A 22,787-nucleotide genomic window follows, 5' to 3' on the forward strand; every position below is an offset into this window, starting at 1 on the left:
GAGAAGGGAGGAGGAAGGTGGAGGCATTCATTATTTTACAGCACTTGTCTTCTGGAGCAATGGCTACAGATGCTGAAGCCCCACTCCTGGGAAGCGGCCAAACATCTCCTGCTGATGGGAAGTAGAGAATAATGTCTTTTGTTTCCCTTTGCTTCTATGTGTGTGACCTTTGCTTTTGCTTAATTAAACTGTCTTTATCTTGACCCACAAGGGTTTTTTCCATCTTATTTTCTGCCCCACTGTTCTGCTGAGGAGGGGAGTGATAGAGCAGCTTGGTGGGTACCTGGCATCCAGCCACAGTCAATGCACCACACCTGGTAATATTTCTATGTGATACAGCTCAAAGTGAAAGGTAATAGAAATTACTTTCCTCCCAGATGAACATTCATAGAAAAACAAATACAGATTGAAAAAAAAAATCTTAAAGGAAATAGCAGTGTTTTCAGCAGAACTAGTTGCATTTTACCCCTTAAGACACTTACCAAAACATTTTAAAAATTCTTTTTTTAATGTGAGGAATAAACTAAAGCAAACTATTTAAAACTAAATGATTTTTTTCTTTTTTTTTTTTACATTAATCTACTACACTACAGTTTTCAATATTACCAGGATTGAAAATATTTTCAGGTTTTGTTTTAATTTTGGAATGAAATGTAATTGGAATTTCAATGGCTTGTATAGCAATTGAAACAAAAAATAGCTCTGTAAGTTTTGTTGTCATTGTAAAGCAGCATAGGCAATCCAGTCTTGTGGCTTCTTTCATACATTTTTCTGATGTCCTTAAACCAAAGTATTTTAAAATCTTATAGGGTTTTTGGGAAAACTGTAGAGTTTCAACTTTCCACTGCAGTTTCCTTCTAACCCTTGTGCAGACATATAGCTTGAATTCTGAATGAATTTTGAGCTACCGCAGATTTTTCAGTGATGCTATGTTTGTCTCTAAAGTATGAATAGCCTGATCAGCCATCTGTTCCCTTATCAGAGGTAGCTTTTGTCTTTTCTATGGGATTAATGCATTTTATGATCTTTGATATTCCATGGAAAACTGGCTTTATTTGCCACATAACCTCCTAACCCTTGCAAAATACAACTTTATATCAATATTACTTTTCAGTCACATATTGTGTTTTACAAATGCTTGAATATCAATTTCACTTAAAATTCATAGAGCAAGTTGAAGAATAGTTAGGTGGCTTCTCACTGAGCATGAGGAAAGCCAGAAACATACAAACCTGAGTACACAAAATTCAAGAGTCAACAGAAGTTAGTAACATAAATATGGTTGGAGAAGGAAGATCAGTAAGGGTTTGATTACATGTGATACGGTAAATTCTGCTGGCAGCACAAAATTCTGAAAGGACATTAGAGCATTGTAGAAGACCTAGTAGCATTTCTACAGTTTCTTAAAAGTTTACAAATACACAAAACTTAATATCTTAGGAAAGCAATTTCTACACTGAGTCACTGTCTAAGTTAGAATATTCACGGAAAATACAAACCAAAACAGTTCATCTGGTTCTGTGAATAAAAGTAAGGAAAAAAGACTTTGTTTTACCATTGTGTTAAAATGTGCTGGTGATTTTTTCTTTTGAAGAGCTGCACACACGAAATTAGAAGTGCAGAATCTCAAATGTGACAGTGCCTGTGTGTGGAAGCTGTGCCTTCTGTTGTGTTCAGAAAGATCTGCTGGTGCTTGGCTGAATTATGATTTTTTCTGTGTACATGTTCACATTTAGCCTGGGTCTGAGATCAGAGAGCTTTTTCTCTCATCATGTCATTGAATACCTCACAGGAGCTACACAGGATTAATGAATGTTTTTTTGAAAAACTGCCTGCTTCAAACTGTGAGCAGAATAATAACTGGACCAGAATTATGGAGAGACTGTGAGAAAATATACAGTCTTTTATCTTCATCAGAAGATAAGAGGTCTGAAATTTTGATCTAACTGGACAAGGAGGTTGGTAATTATTGCCAAGGAAAAAAAAAAAAGGTGTTTGAAGATAGAACTAGTTGAAGTTTCATGATAGAGACTGGGAAAAGAAATAGAGTAATAGGAGCAGCTGAACACTGAGGTTGGGAGATGATTCAGGAAGGGCAGTTGGAAGTGGAAGATGAATAAGAAGAAAAAGTTGTTTGAAAGAATCAGCTGAATAACAAAATGTGAGGAGAAATTGTTCAGATGTGAAGGAAACGGAAGGGAACTCAATCTGCTGTGCAGGGAGTAGAACTGAAAATGTCAGGGTATTGGAGAAAGCTGAACATTAAAAAAAATATAGATAGATAGATCAGGCAATTAAAATTAAATGTCTGAGGAGGTGTTACTGGGACAAACTCTAGAAATGTGAGTGGCCAAAGGTGAGGGCACAGTAACAGAAAAAATGAAAGGAGCGGGACCAAAAATTATTAAAAGGGAGAAGCAGAAAGAGTTGAAATAGGAGGCAGAATAGAAAGAAAAGACTGCATCTATCTACTGACCATGTTCTCCTCTGCAGACTAGAAGTGACCCTCAATCTCCTGGCTGAAAATAATTAGATGTAAATTTCTCCTATAGTCTTAATTTGCCCCCCTTCCATACTTATCATATGACAGCTATCAAAACACATAGACACTATTAGCTTCATCTGTACAAAGCAGACCTGTATTGGAAACAACCAAGTTATACCATTGAGGAGGCTACATCTGCTCAGTCCTACTTCAGTTGTAGAATGTGAAATGTGTGTGAGGAAAGAATTACAAGGAAAGAAAGGAGCTTATCTTGACAAAAAACAGTGGATGATTTTCCAACAGATTGCCCTTAGTTCAGTTTCTCAGCTGGGAATACCACTTAAGTATCTCGCACATGTTCACTAGTGCAGTGCTGCTCATTTTCTAGGAACATGTTATAACACTGCCTGGTATCTGAACTGCAAAAATACAGTACATTCACACCTCCAGTTTTAAATGTACAATGGAAATTTCTTAGAGGGAGGAGATGGAAAGGGAAACATGCAAAAACCTGAAAAATATCTTCACATGCCACCTTTTGGGCACTCAGAACAGGACAGAACGTCTACAGCCTGCACATCTGATCTTCATCCATAAAATGAAGCTGTAGAATCTTATCATTTTACAAAATGTTAAGGATGTCAAAGATTTTCACATTTGTAAGCATAAGGTCACAAGGATGGTTAATACCACTAATAAGTTTATGAGGAAGCACAGAACTCTGTCTCCAGAACGCTATAATGAAAGTAAAACATATCACTCACTAAGTAGCCAAGAACACAACAACCCCACTCCTGCTTATCACTCCTGTGCACCCAGAGAGGAAATGGGTCCTGTAAGGAAAATAGTACTTAGTCAGGTAACTGTGACCTAATGAAAATGTACAGGGGAATTGCTTCTGAGTTCCTCAAGCAATTTTAATTTGGAATTTCCTGACTGTATAATCACTTCTCAAACCTAATAACATTCTTGGAAAGGAGTTATGTGTATTATTTTGCTAAGACTATTAAACTTCTGGTAAACCCTATTTATCTAAGACATAGTCACTTGAAAATATTTTTAAAGTTGCTAGGAAATGAAATATGTTGTGTAAGAATAATAAATTGCAATTATTCCTCTCTACTTTTCCCCAGTTTCCATTCTATGGGGGTTTTTTTATATATATTCAGGTAGACAATAATCAACAAGAGAACAACATAAGTCATTTAGAAAAATGTGAATATTTATCAAAACTTAATGCATTTCTTTATGAGTTCAATAAGCCTAAATGTTAATGATATTCTTCCTTTGAAATTACATCCATAAAGCCAACATTAGATAAGACCTTGTTATCAAGGGTAAAACGTGATTAAATTGCTGGTTTCACATTTACTAATCTGGAATGATGTTGTAGGTCAATGAAAAAGTATTTAAGATGTTCCTGTTTTCTAGACAAAGTGATGCTTCATTCAAAGCACAACTACTCTTGTCCACATTTGATATATCATTTCTTTCAAGTATTTTTTTATTTATTTATTGTGATATATTTAACATTAGTTAAGAAAAGAAAAAAGGGAAAAAAGTTTGTATGAAGTGATTTTATATTTCACATATCCAATAGGAAATAATATGATAATTTAAGGTTGATCCTAACTGAATTTTTTTGTAAATTACTAAGATCAGTTCCACATGTTGTTTAAAGCATCATGGTTGGTACCCTCTTGAGAAACAACTAGAACGGAGCAGTGATGAATGGAGCAGAACTATTGCTTCCCCAGGTAATATAATATGATGGGATTCGGTAGCTTCTTGTGTATGCTTTTGATCCTGAGAAATACATGGATTTAGACTCATGCATTTAATTGCTTTCAAAAACTTGGGCAACTGTTGTGTGTTTGTTAACTCTAGGGATTTATTTCAAGTCACATGCATGTGATGCTGACTGTCTTTGGCAAATTTGAATTTAAATTGGTATAGTGGCATAACACTTACAGATATTCTGGCATTCAAATGTGTGGAACAATTTGCCATCTAAGTTGCAGTTTAAGTGCTGCTATTCTCATTACTTGTTTGTGCATGTGTGTACCCTATTTTGCTAGTTTATATGAAAAGATCAGTACAAGCAGACTGACAGAAAAATCGGTGCTGGAAAGGTAACTTTAAAATGCTAAAATTTGTTTTCTGTTCTGGAATAAACTTCACAACTAAACTGATTCTTCCCCTATGTTATTTGATTTATGAAATCTCTGACAAAAAAAAAACCCTGATAACTATATTTGAACAGTTGTTACTTGAAGCAAGTTCCATGTTTATGCTCTGGAACCATAACCTGACAGTGATTGTAGTACATGTTAAGTTAGGCACATGAGGTATAATAGCAAGAAAAATGCACTTGACTGAGATTTGGCACAGGCCAATGTGCCTAAGTACTCTGGTAGTCAAAGCCTGTTGCACGGTATCCTTACTTCTCTAAATACCTGAATTAGAAAACTCACGAAGGTGCTATTTACTATGTGTAAGGCTCCCTCCAACATCCCGCTTCCTGGGTTGACATTTTCTACACCCCAGTTTCCAACTAATCTTTTTTGGGGAAGTCGACGTGCAGCTATAGAAAGAATACTAGTTCCAGCTGACAAATTGTGAGTTTGTATCAGAGCCTAACAGGCTTTAGGTTACTGTAATGATATTGTTCCTCTGAAATCTGTGCTTCCAAAAATGTTGTAAGTGTGAGAAAGTGTTATCCCAATCATATTTCAGAAAGTGTCCAATAAACGAAACACCTAAGAAAAGGGCAGCACTTTCTTTGATGAAAGCAGCTGACCCCTCCCTCCCAGACTGCTGCAGCAAGAAGGTCACTCTGAAAGAGAAGACTTGTCCCCAGTACTCATTTTCTGTCAGTCAGCCCCAAAATCCCAGACATTCCCAGCTCCAAGGCCCAGCACCAAGTAGCACAATCCCAGTGATGACAGATCTGAGAACCCACAGGTGGAAGTCACCCTTAGGAATCTCTGCCTTCTCTCTGCCTGCTGAGATCAGTAGACCATGCTCCTCAGCTATACTCTGGGATTCTTGCCTCTTTATGGTAGCACACTGCTCCAATCCATGCAACTGTGTAAAATGTCTGATTGCGTAGCTGTCCACAATCATTTTCACAATGCATTCCTTGGTTAGGTTGATCCACTTTGCTCTACATACAGCTTTTTGTTAGCCTTAATTAGTGCAATCTCAGTGAATAATCACATAACCAAAGATAGAATCATAGTGGGCTAATAAATTATTCAAACTAAACATCAAAGGCTGTATCTAATCTGAATGTAATGCCACTGACTTCACTATCAGTTTACAGGTTCTAACATAATTTATTATTCCTTGCATGCTGCTCTACTGACTATTAAACATTGTTATAGAGCACTCATCATAGATTATCTCTCTTGTGCACATTCTGACTGTGTGGTCAGAAAAAATAAAAATACTATCAGTCAAACCATTGCATAAATAAAAATGCCAGTTTGAGACCAAATATACTAGTAATATGTAATCATCATTGTTGATACTTTGAATTACAAATGCTTAACATTTCTTTTAAAACTAACTCTGCTTTACCAGATTAGAATACAGTGAAGGAAAGTGTTTTAGATTGTTATTTTTCTTTTCTAAATCAGGGTAAAATATACCTCAAAATATGCTCACAATTAGTTCCAGTGTAATTTCTCATGCATATGTGCAGGTTCAGAATGTGAAAAGATCTGCTATGAAACTCTGAATGGATTGCCTAATTTTAAAATACATGTTCGTGCTGTAACCTTGGACTTCACAAAATAATTTTCAGGAACTCTAGTAATGATAATGAGGGTTATTGCACTTGATGGTCATTTTTATATTTTTCTTTCAGGCTGTTCAAAACGATCTACAGTGAGACTATATCCTGTCTGCCCTGGTGGATATTCCAGTACCTCTAGATTGCCTCCACTACACCATTAATGCACTATGTGTAAGGCACAGCACTCTTCTGCTGCCTCCCATCTGCCTTACCTGTACTATTCCACTTCAGAGATCCTGCCTGGCTCTAGCCATTATCTTCCTGTGCATAAAACCTAGAGGGAAAAAAAAGCCTTTCTGGCTACAGTCCTGTGACGAACCCAGGTGCCATGTACCAAGCTGGGTGTATGCCTTAAAATGTTTTAAGTAGAAAGCAGTCATTTCTAGGTCTCATACAAAAAGACACAGCAATGATAAGGAATGGTTGAACTTTTTCCAAGTTGGTTGTTTATGGAAATACTAGCAACTAAAATTGCAATGGACAGTTTTCTGGATTCTAGACCAGCTGGCAAACCATAAAGCTTACAAAACAGTAGTCACATCCATATTGGATGTCAGAAATATTTCTTAATCCTCACTAATTCCTAATTTATTTCTGGGTGAGTACTCATTGGAATGGCCCAATATCATGCCAGGAACTGTGTTAAAAATCCAGTTGACCTGAGGAAGTGCCTAAGTCCTGCCATGCCATGCTCTGGTATTGTTTACTTTAGCAATATAGACGTAGTCCCAACTGGTGATGAATCTAAGCAGAGGGAGTTAATAAAGTCAGTCATTAAATACAATGCCAAGCTGTTTGCTGAATGCTTATTATGGAAGTTGCAAACTCCTCTGGGAAATTTTAGCAGAGATGGAAAAAAATTACAATTGAATCAATATCCCACTCAGTGTCCTCATCAGTGAATAGCACTTTTGATGTACTGTAGAAGCAGATTAAAACCCTGGTTTTGTAAGTGGGCAATGAATTAGGAAATGGAGAGATTATAAATGTGTGGAAGTACTTAAAGTATCAAAAGCTACTATATATTAAAATCTCAATCGTGTCTCAAATAATGCTTGGACATTGAGATACATCAATTGAGTGAACGGAGCATTTTCTTTCCTTGGCCTTGTCTCCAGGAGTTTGTAATGATTAGTATAAAACTGGGAAATGTAAACATAAAAAATGTTATTCTGCATACTTCTACTGCACTTACGTTAGATGATTTGGGCATACAAGTAATTATGATAAACCCTTATTATGCTGGCTAAACCACCGGTCAAACTCAATCTTGAAGAAAATGTGTAGTTTACACACACTGGCTTAAAAAGAAATCCTAATCACAGATAAGAGAGGCACCTGCAGAGAAACAATTGGGATTTACACCTGCTGTCTTAATGAAACCTTACCTTTAAAAGATTATTTCCTTTCAGAATGCAAAAATAAGCATGTTCTGCTGGTTGGTTTGTTTGGGGGGTTTTGTTGTTTTGCTTAGTTGGTTTTTGCTTTTGTTTTGCAAGGATTAAGTATTTAATGCCAAGGTGTTTTGATTTAGTCTGCATTCTAATCAAACACAACAAACAATCATGAACGTCTGATATGAAATGCATAGATACAGATTCCTACAGTTTTGTAATTCCTTCATTAAACGGAATGGTAGTACAGGAAGATAAAATGTTCAAGGTCAAATCCAATCAGCTGCCAAGACTGCAGGTCAGATTTTGGCAAGTTTCCCATTCAGTTTTACAAAACAAAAGGCTTAAATTTTATTATGAATGCAATTGGAGGTTGAACCTGTATTTCTTTCCAGTTTGTACCTTGAGTGACTTAAACATCATTCATGATATTTCTTAAGTGTGTAATAGCCTTATTCCCTTTTGAAAAAAAAACCCCAAACAAAAAAAAAAAAAAAAAAGGAATTTAGACTTTTAAATACCACCTGAAAATATTACTGTTAAGGCTGAGTACAAAGTTATCTGACGGTGTGCCTACATTTTCTTTCCCAAGTGAATCTGTGCTCATCATACTGTGTTATGAACCAGTCTCACAGGAGACAGAACCGAGTCAGAAGCCGTGCAGTTGTGCAGGGGCAACAGCATAGGAAGGTGCTTGGAACATGCAAGATACACAAGGGCAGAACACTGTGTTAAGTGCAGTTTCATAGGTTTCAGATCACAACTTAGTATATGAAAAGAGGATGCCTGCAAAGGCCCTATTGTTCTCATGAAATAGAGAGACAGCCACTGGAAAAAAGATGCAGTTTTCTGAAATAATTTTAAACTTCCAGTGAACTATTGGATTTTAATTAATTTTGGAGCTGTTTCTTTCATGATTTTCATGAACTCTGTCTGTGTGTTTATACATGTGTATTTGTGTCTCTACGTGTGTGCGTGCCTGTACATGTCTGTGTGTATGTATGTATATAGAGGCAATAAACATATAGAGGAAATTTGCATCCCCTGCATTTTGGACTGCTACGTTACTGTATCCACTATAACAGGTCACTTTCTTGTGGAATTTCATTGGTATTACTGAATACCCTGAAAGTCTGCAGTTGTGGCCTTAAGAGGTCCTATCACATGTTTTGTACAAAGGAAGGGAAACTACAGCCAAAACACTTCTATATATAAAGTTATGTGTTCTTCCCCCCACCCCCCTGCTATTGTTTGGCAATTTTTATTTCATCAATTCTACACTAATATAGAAGGGAATATCCTTCTTTCTGGCCAACTCTACTAGCCAGGTTTTGTACAGAGAATTTCTGTCAGCTGTCAACTGCAGCACAGCTCAAAAGCTGCTCCATGGCTGCAGTCACATGGAATAAAACCAGCGTGAACAGTGCTTCCTACCTCATGAGAAAACAGACTAGGAAAGATTAGGAAATTTATTCCATCACTCAGTTGCCATCAAATAAGAACGTGAAAAAATCTTCAGGGAAAGAAAGCAGTACTGTCTAGTTCACAATTGCCTGAAGTCCTGCTTCTCTAATATAGCGCTTTAAAGAGGATATAGAGATAAAATGCAACATCATATTTCCCTCAGTTTGTAGTTGCTGGTGTGTAGAGGTGGACAGCCTCTACTTTCATGGTTAATGAATACTATGGTAGCCGTACTGCTAACTGGGGCTAAATATGCTTTTCAGATTTTTGGAAGCAATTTTCCTAAAAAAGGCATTGTTCAGATGCCTGATGCAATGTATATATCCACAGAGGAGAAAACTATGTTTCAGAAGAATAGTTTGCCAAGCTATGAGTGCTCTGATCTGAGCTTTTCAGAGATCTCAATGACTACGTTTGTATCTAAGACCAAATCAGATTCCCACTGAATGTGTCACAATTTAAATTCCTGTTGGCTTCACAAAATAGAGGATGGAATCTAGTTTGTAGCTTTGCATGTCCTATGCTGGCATCTGCAATTAAAATTGTATTGGTTTTGATGAAACCATATGACATGCAAAACACAGTCTAAGAAGATAGACACTGCATAACCCAAATCTGTCACAAAAATGAATTAGAAGCAAGCTTTGCTGAGCACAGCCACTGTATGTGTATGTAGCTGGATCTGGGTGGTAAACCAACAGGCACAATCATTTTCAGAGATCCGTGATTAAGTGCTTTACAAAACTTATGATGTGAAGTGACACACAGGTTTTAGCATGACTGAAACAATTAAAATTGATTTAATTACATTGTAGTTTGAGACACATAATTACCCACAATTTCTTTTTCTTTCTAGAGTAATCACAACAGCACAAACAAAAGTCACAGCTGATACAAAAGACGTCAAAGCTGTTTTCTACTCCGTGTTGTGTAGATACCGATCATGCAAATGATTGCTTTGGTCCCTTCAGGACAGAAATCTCTGACTTCATAATGAGGAATAGGAAAATAAATCAATCTCGTCAATGAGATTGAACATACATATATGCCTACAAGCCTATGAAATACATAATTCACTACTATGGTAGTGTATGGATTACATCAGTGCACTGACTGATTTTTTTTGCATCTTTCACCTTTAAGCAAGTGTGGTTTTTTTTCTTTTTTTACTGTTGCTTTTGCTCCTTATCTGGTCATAAAGGAAAATATAAAATATTAAATTTTGTGCTCATTCTGAAAATATTACAGTTCAGAGTTGTTAAGTGACATACTGGAATTCGCATGAGTTAGATGTCATTTTTTTCTTTTTGTACTGTAGATCTGTAACATTTTGCAGTCATTGGCTTAAAATCCTATTGCTGGACATATCTGTTAGGAAAGCATTCTATTTGTCATCGGAATCACCAGCCTGGACGAACCTGAAGGTGCCTCTACTTTAGGAGGTTACCTTTGATAGCAGCTAGCAGAAACTTCTTAGGAAGAAAAGAACTTATATCTGTAACCTGTCAGTTTCCAGCTATCAGTGACACGGTGACTCTTTGAGCGGCCGGTTGCTGCTGAGTCTCATGTTTAATAATCACTGTTTACATGATTATCTCTGAATCTGTACAATCACACTTGGAAACCCTGTCATGACTTTGCCCCTACAATGTTGTGCACAAGTTGTTTGCAGCCATGTCTGGAAAATGTATTTCACGTTGTTTAAAACTGTTGTCTTCAGCCCCAACAAGCCTAGTAGGTCAATTTGAATGACATCAAAGGAAACCAGCATGCTGCTAATTCCTTGTAACTTCACTAGCTTGTCTGTGTTGTGTGAAACAGCGAATGTGATTCTTCTGCCTCCCGCTTTATTCTATGACTTTACAGACCCGCAGTGCTTACAACATACCTGTCTTCTGTTATCCAGACTGAAGACTTACACACTATTTAGCCTCTTTTTCTGTGAAAATTACTCCTTATCTTTGATTATTCTAATTACTCTTCTTTTCTAGCGTACCACAGATTTCATAGTAGCATAATTAGAAATCATGTATTTTCTTCTCTTTTCACCCTGATGATTATTGGTCTTTTTGACCAGTGATACATTCTATGCTGATATTTCCAGAGAACTCTCCATGTTGTGTCTCAAATATCTTTTCTGAGTGACAAGACTGAATATAGACCCCACCATTGTATCATTTTTCTCATGTGTATTACCTCAGGCACACATAATCTGTTTTTTAAAAGGCAACCAGGGTGCATGATTAAGACATCATTAAATCAGACAGTTTTATTCCCAGCAGAAATGCCACAGACTCCACCAAGAGGCATTTACTTTCATTTTTTTGTTAGGTCTTCACTAGGAAAAAAGTACACTTGTGACTTCAAAACATTTAATATGATGTTTTCTCATTTCAGAGGTACCACGTATGTTGCATGCCAGTCTGAGACCGGAGTGTGGTTCTGTTTGTATTCTTGGGAACAGAATTAAGACTCAAAATGGAATCAAGAGCCAAGGAACTTAATTTGCCCAACAATAAATCTGCAAATGTAAAGGGAGAGAGAGCGAGAGATAAAGAAAGAGAGAAAGCAAGGAAAGAAAGAAGGAAAAAAAGGGAGAGTTCAGAGCAATAGCTACCACCCTGGAGCTATGGCATCCTGACAGTCCGACTCATTTCCAAGTCCGGTGGGGGAACATTCCGTTTGATGTTAGTTGGTTCCATTTTTTGAGTTGTTACAAGCTGTTCTACTTAACCACACCTTCCACCCGACAATGGTGCATGTGCCCAACATTGCTCAGGGGCCTCCAGGCACCTTGATCCCCCTGACCCAAGTCTGGGCACGTACACAGGGGTTTGTTTGTTTTGCAGGATCAGCCTCCCACATTGCTCCATGGCGTCAGTCAGTGTCCTAAATCTCTGCGGTGGCAGTGGTGTTATCTTCCTGCCTTAACAATGTATAGATCATTCACTGTGGTGATGACACGAGTTTCCTGCCATAGCAATGTTGAGACAACACATCTGCTGTGGTGATGGTAGGTCTCACTGGCGCAGTCTCTCACAACATACGATTTGCAAATGCATATGAGACACAAGAGATAATTATGAAATCAGGAGGTGACAAAATGTTACAGGAGACAAATGGTATTGCTTACACACAAAGCATAAAATATTAACCATAAATGGTTCTAAACCATTTGTAACTGTACAAAACAGAGAGAGGAAGCCAGAAGCTCTTCCAGAGTTTGAGGAATGGTTCATTCCATGACTTGTTAAAAAGAAACCTAGGGACATGAGGCAGATTTTACTGAAAATACTGGCAGTAAGAAAAGATAAGAAAATGAAAGCTGATGGAGTATAATACACAAAAGAAAGAACGGGAAGATTGTGTAGCAAAACATGTTGTTCATTGTATGCTTGTGACTGATCACTTCAGTTGTGCCTGAATTAATTGGTACAATTGTACAAAATGTAAAATTACAGCTTAAGCAATTTTCACTTGCCTCACCATAAGGAAGGGTTTCTTCAACAAGTATTATAGTCTATGATGGAGAATGGAGTTTTCAAAATGAAATTGCTTAGACACAGTATTTGGGAGGGATTGAAATTATGAGAGTTCGAATTCAGTCAGCAGTTCCAACTATAAGCAGACTGAGAAAATGCATTTTGCAGGTGTCAAAAATATCTTTTCTCTATTCAAGCTTCTACTGTGAAACAAATTTGAAACAAAAGTTTAAGAGAGTTTTGCATGTGTTAAATTATATGTATTTTGATAACAGCAAAATTTTTCAGGTTGAATGAAAAAAAATTAAAATTATGGAAGTTCATTGACATGAAAAACGTTTTACACAAATGAAACAGTACAAGCTGGCTGCTGAAAAATGCATTATGCAGCAGCTCAAATTAACAAAGACCCCAACAAAATAAACATTTATGTTTAAAATTTTATAAATATGTTGATTTAATAAAGTTAAAAATATACTCATGGAATGATCAGAGATTTTTATCAGTAATGTGTTCTTCTTGGTTTGCAAGATCAAACATTACAGTTCTAGGATTCTTCTTGTCTACAAGTAATGCCTATGACACTAAACTATGACATGCTATATACTGACTTCCTAAAACAGAGATCAGTTTTCAAATTTACTTTATACTGTATTGTCTGTATATTCCTCCTGGTTTTGCTGTCGTATGACTGTTTACATATTACAGGCCAGAACGCAAAACTACATGAGGCACCCAGTCCTCATTTCAAACCAACACAAGTCAAAGTCTGGTTGTCTGTGTAATCCCCACTGAATATATACTGAATGACTAATAGTATATTTCACTGTTAGTGGTGTAAGTGTAGCACTTGTTTTTTGTCAGTACTGCATATTGTAATTTTCCTCTCTGACATCAGAAATTTATTTCATTTTGATTTGCTGTGTCCTTACAGAGCTCTTTGTCAGCATATTCTTTAACAACTAATTTCAGAAATGTTAATGCAGTTAAACATAGTTGACACAATGCATAAATTTATGTATTCATTAGCATTCTTGCCAAATGCAACCTTCCAAAAAGTCTCCTCAAGATAGATCTTAACTTCTCTTTTTTCTCCAGATTCTCTCAGGTCATCTATTTTAAAGTAACCCTGGCTTCAGCTAAATCCTCTGAGTAACTCCAGCTACTTGACACAAACTGCACTCACTGTATCACAAGTTGTCTTTCATGTCACAGATCCTTTTGCCTATAATTATGAAACCAGATTTGTAGCAAGGACATTTTAAAAATCTGCTGACTATTCTGCTACAACTTTTTCTGTTTGGGGAAAAATACCAACTGGCATTTTTTTTATTTCCCTCTAGGGTTTTTGTTGTTGTTGTTTCTGCCTTTTCTTTTTCCCCGCCATACCCTCTTGGTATATAGATCAATAAAAAAAAATCCTTCTTTTCTCAGCTTTTTGTTCAGGTAGTTAAGATCTTTTTGTACACATCAATGTCTCTGAGATCAGACTCAATCCATTTTCATGCTGCAGGCTTTGGATACCAATCTTCTTGCTTTCTTTCAGAAGCCTCAAGGTCCTCAAGATCTCATCCTGTCAACTGTAGAGTTTTTGCAGATCTTTACCAGGAAAGTTTAAGTCATCATTCCTTTCAGGAAAGGGTTGTAGGAAGGCAGAACACCTTTTGTAAAGCCAGCCGATCCAGCTGAAAGGGAATGATTTCAAGAACACAAAACATTTCATTAGATCTGAAAGAGGAGCCCATGGAAATTTAAAGGGATTGAAGTAGAGGTCAAAACACATACATCAGACATGAGGATTGATTTAAAGTTAAGTGATCTACTAACATCTATGGAAGAAAAGCATTTTATCAGTTATTCTTAGTTTATCTGACAGAATCTGAACTCATTGAATGCCTTATTTGCAATAACTTGGGGGGGGGGGCGGGAAGTGGAGTACTCCCCCCCACCCCCTCAGTTCTGAGCCACATGGAGATCATTGGTGTCTTTGCTATGATGTGTCAGTGACAGCGGCAGGTGCTTCACTGCTTCAAATAAGGCCACATAGGAAGTTCATAAAGCTGATGTCTGCAGGCTGGGTGGCAGATGGAGGATGGAGATGAAGCCTGGGTGGGAGATGAAGGAGGGCATTGGTATCTTAAGATTGAAATATAAAGCAAGATTTGGCATAGAAAAGAATATTAAAACATACAATTTGGAGCACATGCTGTAAGTATCTCTGTCAGGAAATTTTTTAGACAGCTTTCCTTAGCAATTGGTATAGTATTATTTTTCATTGTCTTGTATGTTGTCAGTAGCAGTCAGGATGTTGCTATTTTCTCTTTTTCTACTAAAAATTAATTAGTCTTTGTGTCTGAGCAACCTTTTGACGAAAGAACCATAGTAAGATTGAGAAGTAAGTATGGGCCAAAGGGAAACAAGAAGTGAAGAAATTAGAAATTGGAGGCTGACAGCAAAGAGAATTCAAATTAGCTAGCCTAAAACAACTTTGGAATCAGAGTGTTCAGCACAGAGAAGTTGTAAATGGTCTTATTCTCAGTCAACACCACAGACTGTTAGTAACAGCCTAAAGCAGGTGACACCCGCTAAGATGGAGAAAGGCACTGATATGAGATATCAAATCCCTAAGATATTAAGCAAACTGAAGAGAGACAACTGACACACAGCGCATGCCTGCACTTTCCCATCTGGAAGGTGATTCAGCTCCCATCTGTTCACAGCTGCAGTGGGTATGATGCGGTATCAACCCCCAGTAACTGACAGAGCACACGTCTCAGCCCACTGCGGTCTGCAGTGGGGAGCAGGGCAATTGCTGTGCATTCGGCTGCTGTATATACCATACTGCTTTAGGGTCACTAGCTGGGGGGTAGGGTTGGGGCTAGAGTTAAGGTTGGGGTTTAGGGTTGTGGTTTGGATTAGGAGTTCAGGATAGGCTTTAGGTTTGGTTTACGGATTTGAGTTAGTGTTAGTTAGGGTAAGAAATTAGGGTTTAAGGTTATGTTTAGGGTTAGGGTTAGTATTCTAGAAATAATCCAATAAAAAAATTCTGAAGTAAAAGATGTGAGGATTACACAATTTTAGGACTTTTAGTGGTGTAAATATTAACTTATTTGTTCCCTAAAACATAGGAATTGACTCCTAACCTAATGTACATTATGAATTTAACCCTAAACAGATACACATAGTGGTTCATGAGACAGAAGAAGAGAGAGACCAGGTCTTTAAATAGCCATAGTGACAAATTATATATATCTAGTGTCACATATGCATATTAAGATTAGTAGATTCGGGTGTCTATTTTTCTGGGGTTGAAGACCTCTGTGGACTAAGTATGGTGCATATTGTGAAGAAATAATTCCTTCTCCTCAGTTAGGGATCAGGCCTGCCCTGGCATCCTTTGGCACATATTTCAGCCTAGTTGCTGGTATAAGCATAAAAAAAAAAAAAAAAAAAAAAAAAAAAAAAGCTGGAAAGGCCAGGAAGCATTTAACTCTTCATCTCTTACACCAGGTCAAACTACTTTGCATTACTTTCCACTTCTTGTTTAGAACTGCACTAAGGCCACCACTTTGAGCATTTAGTAAGAGGGAATTAGACTATGCTTACCTCACACTATGAGCAGGTCCTTATTCAGCACCATACACTTGTATCTATTTTCTGACCCTGAGCACATGATTACAGTTCCCATTGGCATGAAGAGATAAACTGCCCTCAAATATCTCAGGAGACACTTTTGTCACCTTTTTCATGCTGTAAATAAAGAAAATAGTCAGCTGTGGCTGACTTGGAGAGCTGAATAGCCTGAAGAATTTTAGGTTGAGATCATTAATCATGCAAAACAGTCTAAATAAATACAGAAAACTACAGTCCATAATATTTAGTCTGAATATAATCAACATCTGAATCAGAATGCTTTGAACAATCATGCTCTGAGCACCAAATGGGGGAGTACATTATTTTAATAGGATGTATTGCATTATGTATCATACTAGAACACTTCTGTCAATGAGATATTTACCTAAATGAATTTATCTTTTCTATTAAGATGAAAATAAATATGCTATATCCTTGGAATTAATTCAGATCACTTAACATGCTAAAGTATGTTTAGAACTTATCTGTCTAGTTCATGAAATAAAACTGGAGTAATTTGGTACCTTGATACTCATGTAGATGTTGTAAACCTGTTTTCATAGGAACTAGCTAAAACAATTTTTTGCCTAAATGAAAATTAAGAAAACCCTACATTGTGGTCATAGTTTTAGTAAGTATACACAAATTATGCCATGTTTCAGAATCTGGTCAAGCAAAACAAAACACTAAGGTTTATTGTCTCAGGTTATGTAAAGCTTTTATAGTGCTTCAGATAGTTTGTCAAGTGTATTTCCCTTCTTTCACACCCACTTGAATTTTTCTGGCTTTTGAATCTTTCTAGCTTTTTTACAGCAATGAAAATTAACATATATGTAACTCCCCAAATAATCACAGGCAAACCATGACATTTCTCATAGTATGTTTGCCAGAATTAAATGTATGAAAATATAGTAACTTTTCTGCCAGCATACATAATATAATATTTAAAATAGGATAGTCTTCTTCCTCTGGGCACCTCCTTGAATTTTGTTAAGTTGCCATAGACAGAAACCGTTTTTCAGAAATATCAAATTACATTCGACTAACTGTTGCCAGTTCTTTGGCACTTTGGTTTACTTAGTTGTTTTTCTATCACTGAAATAAGCATAAAACTTAAAAAAAAACCAAACAACCAAACAAACCAAGTCCATAATTTATTATTACTGTATTTCCTCACATGCTCAGCTATATGGTGGATTATTTTTTTAATTTATTAATGATATTATAGAAACAATATTGACACAAACAACTGTATACTTAGAATTCTCATATACTTGAACTTTCAAAGAGCTTCACCTGGAAAATGAGAGAAGTAAACTGTTTTGTTTGCGTCCACCTTTCAAAAACATTTTTTAAATTGTTTTGGATTTTAAACTTTACCCAATATGAGGTAAATACATAAAACAAAACTAAGCCACATATTTTTAATATTTTTTTTTTAAATCCTTGAAAGTAGAGTATGCTTGTTTTCCTGTTTCAGTAAAGTAGTGGGTTGACCCTTGCTGTATAGCAGGCGTCCATCAAAGCTGCTCTATTACTCCCCTCCTCAAATGGGCAGGGGGAGAAAAATACAATGAAAGGCTCATGAGACAAGGACTGGGAGATCACTCACCAATTACTGTCATGGGCAAAACAGACTTGATTTGGGGAAATTAGTTTAATTTTTTACCAATCAAAAGTCAGTTGGGTAATGAGAAATAAAACCAAATTTTAAAAATGCCTTCCCCCACCCCTCCATTTTTCCCAGGCTTCACTTCACTTCTGATTTCTCTACCTCCTACCCCCAGGTGGCATCAGGGAGTGGGGAATGGAGATGGCATTCAGTTCACCTCATGTTGTCTCTGCCATCCCTTCCTCCTCACTCTCTTCCCTGCTGGAGCATGGGGTCGCTCCCATGGGAGACAGTTCTCCATAAACTTCTCCAACATGGTTCTCTCCAATGAGCTTCAGTTCTTCATGAATTGCTCTAGTGTGGGTTCCTTCCATGTGGTGCCATTCTTCAGGAACAGCTCCAGCATAGGCTCCTCATGGGGTCACAAGCCCTGCCAGCAAACCTGCTCCAGCCTGAGCTCCTCCCTCCATAGGGTCAGAGGTCCTGCCAGGAGCCTGCCCCAGTGCTAGCTCTCCACAGGGTTACAGTCACCTTTGAGTTTATCCACATGCTCCAGTTGCGGTCCTTCATGGGCCACAGGTGGGTATCTGCTCCACCATTAACCTCCATGGGCTGAGGGGCACAGCCTGCCTCACCACGGTCTTCACCATGGGCTGCAGGGGAATCTCTGCTCTGGTGCCAGAAGCACCTTCTCCCCTCCTTGCTCACTGACCTGGGTGTCTGCAGAGATGTTTTTCTCATGTATTCTCACTCCTATCCTCCAGCTGCTCTTGTGCAGGGTTTTTTTCTCCCTTCTTAAATATGTTATTACAGAGGTGTGACAGCTGTCACCGGTAAGCTCAGCAGCAGGTCTGTCTTGGAGCCAGCTGGTGCTGACTCTGTTGGACACAGGGGAAGCTCCTAGCAGCTTCCTACAGAAGCCACCACTGTATCCCTCCTTCTACCAAAACCTTGCCACATAACCCAATACAAGCCCCCAAACAAAAAGCATACTATTTTTACAGCTTTAACATTTACCAGGCCTTAAAGTCAGCTAAAGGAAGTGATTTCAACTTCATCTGTGATTTCAACTTAATCTACTGATAAAATATGTCTCTAAAGCATAGGAAATGTAAGTTCCTTTTAAAAGCTGTTACATGAATTAATTTTCACAGGCAAAGGCTTATTTCAGAAATTTAAAGCTACATCCAGCCCAAGAATAACTTGCAGAATGCCTTTTGATGTAGAAGTTTCTCTTGAGAACTAGTCAGCTGCAGTGCCTGTGATAATCTTAGTGTTAGTGATACTGTTAAAGGAAAGAAGCAACTTTCTGACTACTGGTAAAATGAATTTTAAAAGCTTAAATGATCATGGAGAGTAAGTACCATAGACAAAGCACGGGTAGACAAGGCTGAACATTTATCACTCAGGTAGATCAGCATTTTTAATTCATAGTTTGAGTTTTTAAGAGTTTGACAATTTGGAATTGAATCCTAGAAAGTTAGAATGGTTTTCTTTGGTTGGTGGAGTTTCTTCTTAGTCGTTGTCTGTAGTGTATTACCATATCTCTCAAATTCCCTTGCTTCGGTTTCATGATGTACAGAGTTTGAAAGCAAAAATATTGGCACCTAATTGCTGGCTTTCCAAACTGATGAGGTAAAATCATGTTATTATTTGCTGTTCTTAGACACATATAGCTGGAATTACATAGCTGTAATTCATATTTGCCTGCTGAAATTGAAAGATTAGCCAAGTTACTTTGAGATTAACATATTTAAAGATTGCAGTGCCATGAAAGTCCAATGCTTCGTAATTTTTCACTGAATGAGTAAACTCCCAGTTCAAGACCAGCAGACGGCTGACTGCAGTCATCAGCTCTGGCCCCTGAGCCTTGCCAGTGTGATTCACTATACTGTTTGAAACTGGTTTCCAAATGGGTGGTATACCGGTTGAAATGTGATGAGAAAAGGCTACTGCTTTAGGTGCCAGCTAGGAAATAGGGAGAAGGAGGCATTCCAGCTAGCAGAAAAAGCCCCAAAAAGTATTAGAATTAAATGCAAGGTGGTTAAGTAGATGAATATACATCATTCAGTGATGAGACAGGTACCAAGAAGTCAGAAACTAGACCCTTCACAAGAAACATACCTCCAAAGGCTTAGGGAATGTATTTATGCAGAATGACTGATTAAAATTGGGGAATGCGAGAAAATCTTTATTCACCTGTGTTGTAAACGGAGTGCAGGGGCTTTACTCATACAAGAGAGAAGCAGTGATATGTTTAATGGTTTAACAAAGTTTGATAGTAAATGTGACAGTGGTTTAATAAGATCTGATGGCCAGCTGTGCTTAATTATTTACTGCATAGAGGACAGGGTCAGATAAAGCTGTTAGGGAAATCCTCCCAGTGAGTTGTGAGGCTCAGAAAGGATCCTCTTCCATTCTAAACTCCTTCTTAGAGGGGAGTTTAGCTGCAGATAGATCCAGACTTAGTCTCAGACTTGGTCAATGGTTTATACCTAAAGGATTATATGTGCATAATCAATCCTTTGTACCACGCAGCTAAGATTTCGGAGTTTAGCATGCTATTAATCACTTACTAAGAGTGTCTTGAGGCAAAGAATCTCTCAAGCACTGAGCATAACAGCAACACTTTCATGAAAAACCAATCAATGTAAGCTCAATGGAAGAAATTCTAGGAAATATTTCCTAGACAATGCATGTCTGGTTTTGTACATACAGTTCATTCATTATTGATAGTAAATACAAAGAAAAATCACACCAAGCAGAGTAACAGCATTTCACTGTACTAAGGGATGTAATATTAAGTCCCTGAACACTTCATATTCATGACAAACCAACCAAACAAAAAATTGAATCAGTTCTTGTCCTTAACTAGCACAGTTATAAAATCCTGTCACCTGGAGTTTGATACCAATTTTGCCACCTCAGCTGAGGGCAAAGTTATGTTCTCATTATCAAAACTGTAATTGTTCTTTTTATCAGAAAAAAACCCAACCCCAAAACAATCAAACAAACCCCCTCCTTCTTTTATCTCTAATTTCCACGAGTGCTTCCTTCCAAGAAACTGGAGGTACAATGAAACTCCTTTGTCTTTTTGGTATTGTAGTCTAGATGTTCTAATCCCTTTAAGAATATGAAAAATGAAAATAAAGTTCCTTTAACATGAAATAAATTTTCAGTGACACGATTGGCTGTCATTCTTCAAAGAAACTCTTAAAATAGGAATCATACTGATACAAATTAGAGCTATGATTTTTGAAATTTTTGCATCCACCCTTCTCTTCCCATACAAGGGCTACAGATTTTTTTTCCATTCCTGCTTTACTTTCCCCTTCCTTAGGAAAATTCCTTTTCCAAAAAGTAGATATACCTCTGTTCTCCACTTTTCCCAATCTTTACATAGAAGTCTCCGCATTACCTGTGTGTAAAAATGTATATTTTATATACTATATAATTATAAATTATACATTAAACTTACATTTATACATAAGTTTGTAATCTTTACATCTTCAGACTCTAACTCCAAGTTCCTCTGTATTTCCTGCTGATAGCAACTTTAGCTTGTACTGCAAGTTGTACTCTCCCTGTGACTACCACAGAGGTATGAAATCTCTTGAGGAGAGAGGAAGAAGGGGTAGAGGAAAGGGCAGAATTCAGAAGAACAGATTCTGAGATAGATCTGGTGAGACTTCTGCTTTTTTCCACTCCTAAAGTACATCCAGTGATCCTTTTCCTCTCTTTGAAAGTCTAGCATACAGTTTGAACCTCTTATAGAAAACTAGAGTTTAATTATACTTTTATTTGTCTTCTTACCGCAGTTACTCATACCATATACATCTACCTAGACAAACACTGTCATGTCATAAAAGCAAGATCTGGCAAGCAAAAGAAGAAACAAAATAGAGGTCCAAAACCATGCAGAATCTATCAATTGTCTACATCTTTAGCATTGTGCTATACTATCTTGCAAACTTACTGTATTGCAGCTTTAACTCAATAAGCTATTAAGCATTAGAAATGTGTTTATCCCAAAAACTAAGACAAGTATATGCATTGGTGACATTAAGAATGTTCTGATCAGTGGTCTTGAGGTCATATTCTTCATTTGGTTCTACCTGTAATGTCTAAAATCAATAAAACTAAATACCAGAGTAACTGTGAAAGCAGGATCATTTATCAACCAGACAAAGCACCTCTTTGCTTTATAATCACCTAGAAGTCTAGCGAAGACAGAGACTACTAAAGTGAGGAAATTGTTTTTATATAATTGTGAGAGACCAGTGTAAGGGGGAAATGGGAACAGAGATAAGCTACCTCATGATGTGCTATGGAAAATTATATTGAAAAAAGTTATTTTTACTTTAAATTAAAATGAAAAATTATTTTACAATACAATGTACTACACAAAATAGTTTGACAGAAGATCTCTGTAGAAGTTAATTTGCAATGTGAGAGTTTGAGGCAGAGTTATAAAAAAAAGATTGCGTAATTGGTGAAAGAACAATGGAAAAAACACTAGGCAAAGAAAATTATACAAGCATACAAGGATTTCATTTACTCAAAGGTTAGAGAAATTAGACTTTAATTCTATAGCTAGAAAAAAGGAACAAAAGCAGAGACAGGTCATAATATTTTGGAGAAAGTGGAGCAAAAAGTTATATTAACGGTATGTCAATTAATGTTGATTCATAAATGATTTTGAAAAAAGAAGACAATCTGTTAATAAACATGTACTTACATACACATTTATTATCTATACTTGTGGAAAAGGTGTCTCAGTGTTTCCTTCTCCAAATATTTACATATATTTGTTATCCCTAATTAAAGAATGTTTTTCAGTTGTTATTTGTATTACTGTTTCATGCATGTTATTGATGCCAGGCCAATGCTAAAAGCATAGTTTGTTTCACTTACAGAA

This window comes from Falco cherrug, chromosome Z, assembly GCF_023634085.1.
Source record: "Falco cherrug isolate bFalChe1 chromosome Z, bFalChe1.pri, whole genome shotgun sequence".
Taxonomy (NCBI): Eukaryota; Metazoa; Chordata; class Aves; order Falconiformes; family Falconidae; genus Falco; species Falco cherrug.